The 6,289-nt window shown below is 34.8% G+C and overlaps 1 long non-coding RNA gene across 1 annotated transcript; it reads right to left on the bottom strand.

Annotated features, from left to right (window-relative positions):
* Positions 1 to 277: 277 nt before the first annotated feature.
* Positions 278 to 2,295, bottom strand: LOC121114536 (uncharacterized). The gene is made up of 3 exons (XR_005863282.2): positions 2,090 to 2,295; positions 1,123 to 1,988; positions 278 to 1,019 (listed from the first exon to the last, which is right to left on the bottom strand). It is a non-coding gene; the product is annotated as an uncharacterized lncRNA (long non-coding RNA).
* Positions 2,296 to 6,289: the final 3,994 nt, after the last annotated feature.

Raw genomic sequence — 6,289 nt, 5'->3', positions numbered from 1 at the left:
TCATCTGTCTCTTAATTTGTTTCTACATGCCACATTTTTCTGAACAATGAAAGTTATAAAAAATTCTAATTTTTGCTTCCGCACCCTGTAAACCAGGGTCACTAAATTCAAGGACTCCTGTAAGCAGGACAGGACACTGCACTCACCCGTTTCCAATATGAGTCTTTGTTTATTCTATATGGAATGTCTCTCTTGAAGTGTTTTGCTACAATGTGAAGAGTTTTTAAAAGTATTTTGCAAGGGAAAATCATCAAAATAATAAAAATGAGGCTATATATTTCTAATAGAAGTGGTATTTTATTATTACTTTAATCAAAATAAACATTGCAAACATATAAAAAAGAAAAGGCGCTATCAAAACGTACAAAGTTGGTCAAAGTCTACAAGTCAGAAGGTTTTGATTGATATTTAGCTTTTTTTTCTGTTAGCTTCTGAATTCTTATCTGTCATGCTCTTTTTTGTTAAAAGTTGGATGTCATCTTTCAGTTTAGCACTTATATTTTTACTCATGACATTAAACAAAGGGAATGAAATTGTTTGAAGAAAACCTGACCAGGAGTGTCCTTCCTCGTACTTTACTCCCACGACGTCAATAATGTCAGAGTTTAAACTGTCGGGCATCTTGTCAATGAATGTGGCAAAAAATGAAGCTCTAAGATTTGGGCTGCCATGTAAACTGTCTTTCTCTTCAGGAGTAGCTGTGATGTAAGAGAACATGGAGTGAGCATAAAGACAGGAGAGGTAGAGAAGGTAAGATGGAGTCGACAACCCCCCCCTCTGCTCATTATGGATGAACTCTTTTATGTTTACATGCTGATTAGTTGTGCTATCGAAGGTTATTGAGTCCGGAGGTGTGTCTCTGATGACCGTTAACTCTTGGCATAATGTACAGCTGATCTTCTTCTTCAAAGAATTACTTTCTCACTTGGAAGCTAGTTCCTGGAGGTCGTCTGGTTGCCAGTTAGTCAAAATGAGCTCAGCCTTCATCCAGCAGAGCTTTAATTTCTGAAGTAGTCATACTTGAAAATTTAAAAAAGTAAAATATTGTAATGATATTATTATATTGTAAAAATAAGTAATTCTTAAGAAAAGAAGCATACTATTAACAAATATCTTATTTACCTGAGAATTTGAGAAGACTCAGAATACAAATATTTTTCTCCGCTTCCAGGATCTGTCTCACACTGATGTAGTAGATACCTCCACTTAGTTGTTTGTACCAGCCGAACTTTCTTTCGTTGGGATCGGACTGGAACATGCCAAGGATTACATAGTAGAAGTCTTCATCTAGGAGAAGATCCTCTGCCAGATCTGCTGCGGCAAGGTACGTTGTTGCTAGGAAGGTTTCTCTAGGTGCTTTGCCACTCGATGAGAAAGTCGACTAAATCTCTTCAGAAAGAGAGGCCAAGTTTGTGGTTAAAATATTTTGTAGCTGTTGGTTTGGTGAAGAGGAGAGCTATTTGAGCTCGAATGAAAGAGAGCTTAAAAGCTAACTTTTTGAGAATGTCTTTCCAGGTCTCTCCTTGATTCAATTCTTCTTTTGCTCCTAGAATGGAAGTCAAATTGATGTCTTGAATCACAGTGTTGACCTTGCCTTCTGAGGTGATGTGTGACACTGCCTTTTTGTCGATCAACACGCCAGAGTGGTACATTTTGAATGACATATCTGTCTCAAACTGAATGCTGGCTACTACTTGGGGGCCCAATTTCTCATCATGGGATAGCTTCAAATGGACAACACTTGGTTTTGTGATGAGGATGAAGGCTGATGGAAGCGTCTCTTGGCCAATTTGTCACCAAGTTCTTCCACAGAGAGGACGGACTCCTAATTCAAGAGTTCAAATTCCAAATGCTGTAGTAGGTCATTGAACTGTTGAGCCCTACGTGACGTGGTCGCAACTTGAGTTGGTATTGATGACGCTATAGGAGTTGAGTGGTAGTTGGGGCAGTTTGGCTATAGGGATGGTACTACATCTGGTTTGAGGTACCTGTAAAAGAAGGCACGTTATTAACATACGCATCAAAAGTGAGCAGCTGTCTTACCTCTTCTTTAGAGCCTTGCCAAGGTTCTGACTTCTTTTAAACTCACAGTTAAAATCAGAGTCGTTGAAATGCAAGGAACACAGCTTTCTACTTTTGGATGGCGCTTAGCCTGTTTTCTTCAGATCTGTTTCTCTTGGAATGGATCTCTTTGGTTAGCCAGACTGTTGTGGTTGTCATAGCAAGTTCTACACCCTGGAGCACAACACTTAGTGGTCATGATTGGAATCACAAAACACAATAAAGATGGCGCCCACAAAGTAACTAATAGGCATTATTTATTTTCTTATTTTCTTACCAAATACGTTGCATTGTTGTTGTTTTTTCAATAGACCAATGTTGCCCGCGTATTTGAATTCATGTTTGCGCGTGCCCGGTACTGCTCACAGGAGTCCTTGGTAAATTACAGCCTGCAGGTCAGATCGTACTTGTGATGTAAGCTCATTCGGCCCGCCGATGACATTTGAATTTCCATCATATAACGTATTGAACACGAAACATTATGATAATATTTGAATTAGCCTTTGTTGCTTAGAAAACTAGAAGATCTTGATTGACATTTACCTTAAATTTACTAAATTGTTGTAATGTATTTTATGTGTATTATCATTTAGTAACTATAAAGTACCTTTGTCCTTTTCCTTGCACTCCAAGAAATATATATTTAGTGTAAACAAAGCACCAGCAGGAGGAAAATTCAATTTCTCCAACTCTATTTGTGTATCCCACAATAACGCATCTTTCTTGTTCTTCCATAATTTGTAGCAAAAGAGTTGTAGTTTTGAAAGGACACAATCTTCGGCTTCACTATGAAGCACACCATCAATCAACATTTTTAAAGTTACGCTCTGGGAATTATGAGTCTATGAAATATGGCTTAGAAACTCAAAGAAACTTCTTTATGAGAAAATATGACCTTAAATGAAATAATGAGAAACTAATTCATTACAATAGAAAGGCCAAGTTGAGCTCAGTAAATATCTCTTATATCAAATAGAGGTTCTAAACTATAACTAAAATTTTGAAGCATTTATATTCGACCAGAAAATTTAAATACAGAGCCTATAATTGATTCAATTATATCTATAAAATATTGGGCTGTATGAAATTTGATGTCAAAGAATCAATTGGGATTTTGTCCTTTCTTAACTTTTGTTCAGGATTGTTTTCAAGGTGACACAGAACATAAATTATATGTAAGAAATTTTTAGAAATTAATATTTTTATATTGATCTACTTAGCCCTAAGCTACCAAATCTAAGTTAAACAAATGATCTTCCTAAAACTACGAAATTGTATTTTCCGAGGGAGATATTGATAGTGGTATAAATCATGTTGAACGGTCAGTGCTCAACTTTCCCCAAATTTGATACTCAATAGATTCATTTTATTAAAATTTATTCCTTTAAAAAAATCCTTCAAGCGTTTATAAAAAAAAATTGAATATATTTTTGTTAGACAGTAAGGTTTGGGTAACCAAAATTACTAAATTAGCATGTCATTTTCACTTCTACGAAACAAAAGGCATTTAAAATGACATCACTTCTTTTAAGTAAAGGGATACTGTTGAGGTTGGAAGATTATGATAATACGGGGGTTGTATGAAAAGCCCATACAAGGTACGAGATATGGCACTACTGGTGCGTATCGAGGTAATGTTTAGTTAGTCGCATCTTTTGGAAGAACAAACACCAACTTTCAGCCGGATCGGCAGATTTCTTTCTGTTTGGCATCCATTGAATGGAAGAAGAGGAAGAATTTTCAAAAAATTATGCATCTTATATTAAAATATTTTATAGGTGGTTACTAAATTTTCAGAGTTGTCATATGGACACAAATGACACTGAACTTTCTGGAGGCCCTGATGGCATAACGACTCTGTAAATCATTGGTAAAACTATGATAGAAGGTGAAGATGCTCGAGATTGCTAGTACTGTGGTCATCACGAGTTGGAAACCAATTTCCGTTAATTTTGCGACTACAAATGCTGAGGTGTGAGATTGTGCATTTTCGTGAAGGAAAATTACTCTTGTAGCTCAGTTTTCCAACGGTTCAATAACGATCAATAATATGTACATGAAATAGTTTTATTCTTTTCCAGATAGTCGATGAGGATTATTCCTTACGAATCCAAAAATCAGTTTCCAGAATCTTTACGGTCGATTCCTCGATTCAAATGTATGACAAACAGAAATAAATAGGATGATGCGGATGAAAGTTTGTATGTGTTCTTCCAAAAGATGCTACAAACTAAAAATAACCACGACACGCGCCAGCAGTGTTATGTCCTGTACTTTACACGGACTTTTCAAACGACTCTCGTACAGTTAACTACAGGTAGTTTTTTTGCAGAGAACCATTTTCGATTCTTTCTAGAGGACAATTTTCATATTAGCATTAAAGGATTACAGTGGTCCATATTATAAACATGTTATATCTATCCAATGTGCATACAAACATATTAGGTTGTAACCAACCAAGGATAATAATGAAGTATTTACTTATTCCTTGCTAATAACAAAAATAAGTTATACCTAAATACATACATCTGTCAGCATGGGTTTTAATGTATTTATGACAGCGAATGTTAGGATGATGGATATTATGAATACGGAGTGCAACGTTGAAAATTGAACCATCGATATTTTTAAGCATAACGAGGTAATTTCCGTAGTCACTAGATATGTACTAACAATGTTTGGATACCAGTTGACTCACTATATTGTCTCTTTATATCTTCGAAGTAGTGCCTCTGGCGTCTACGATAATCTCAAGACGCTTCCTGATGGCCTGGGTCGTCTTTCGTATGTATTCCATTGATCGATCCAGTGTTCGTTTAAAGTGGAATTTTTGCTCAATATCTTTTTGTGCCTAAAGGTACATACCCTGGATTCTACATGCGGCCGGAAGGCGTAGTCCAATGTGTTACCGTTAAGTGAATAAGTGGACCATATTTATTTTGGTCAGAAATTGATTCTATTGCTCAACCATCGTTCAGAAGCCTTGGCAGTATGAGTAGATGTGTCATCTTGTTACAAGACCACATTATAATCCAAAGGAAGAAGTGAGCCTCTAGGTTTTATTTCCTGCATCAAGAAGCGTCTGGATCTTCATACGAGTTTCTGTTCTGACAAGATCTTTCTTGATAACTTAAAATAAGATAAACAGATGAAATCTCTACACAGTGTTATGAAATGTTCTACCTACCTAACTTTATTTATGTTTATCTCAGAAAATCTTAGCAAAAACTTTCAATTTACCAATAATCTAGAGTTCAGATTTCTGTGTGGCACCCGGTACACAATATATACTTTGTTTTTTGTCATTATAATTTCCATTATATTTGACACGTGGAATCCTTACTAAGGTACAATAAATAGATCGATATACATATGTACATTTTGAATATCATATGACATAAACCATTTTTGTTTTGGGTGGGCTACGAAGTCTTTGTGTATAATATTCCATATGAATTCATTATAACTATTAATGTTGAACTCTGTTAAAGGCCCAATTTTTCTTTCTTTTCAATCGGTATCATTCCTACGAATCTTTGCTAATATTATAATATTCAAACAAGTCATCGAATCAACTGAAATCAAGAAATTGAAACTAACTACAACCCATGGGTTCTAAAATAAATAATTGCAATTCTAACTTAATACAAAAAAAAACCGATTCCTATGTTAGATGGAGTAATTGTGATAATATAATTCACTCAATCAGTGCAACTTCATCTAACCGATTAAAGGAACATTAAAAAAAACCATAATTTATAGGCTGAATCAATCAGTTGAAACGGATTTAACTATACAAGAATATATTTTAAAGGACCATCTCAATATCATTATATTTAATATTTGCATTCTGTGAAGAAAAAATAAGCAACAAATTGATTCAAAGTATGATTCAAGAGTATTTAATTACTTAATTTTTTTTTACAATTTACGACACATTTTTCGAACATCGATATTTCCATCGTTTGCACATTGCACATTTTCATGGAGGAGAAGCCTAGAGACTTTTTATCTGTAGGTGATCTATTTCTTAATACTACACATTTTCACTAATTATAACAAATATTCTACTTAAACCTACTTATTTGTTTATAAATAGCTTCCAAGAACATTCACATAGGTATTATGGCAGCTGACCATCAAATTTTGTCATATTGTTATGGAAAAATAGAAATTTAGTAAGTATTGAGTAAACCCATCGAATTTATACAACGCGAGAAACTCATTA

This window comes from Lepeophtheirus salmonis, chromosome 3, assembly GCF_016086655.4.
Source record: "Lepeophtheirus salmonis chromosome 3, UVic_Lsal_1.4, whole genome shotgun sequence".
Lineage (NCBI taxonomy): Eukaryota > Metazoa > Arthropoda > Copepoda > Siphonostomatoida > Caligidae > Lepeophtheirus > Lepeophtheirus salmonis.
This window is presented reverse-complemented; position numbering and strand designations above follow the sequence as displayed.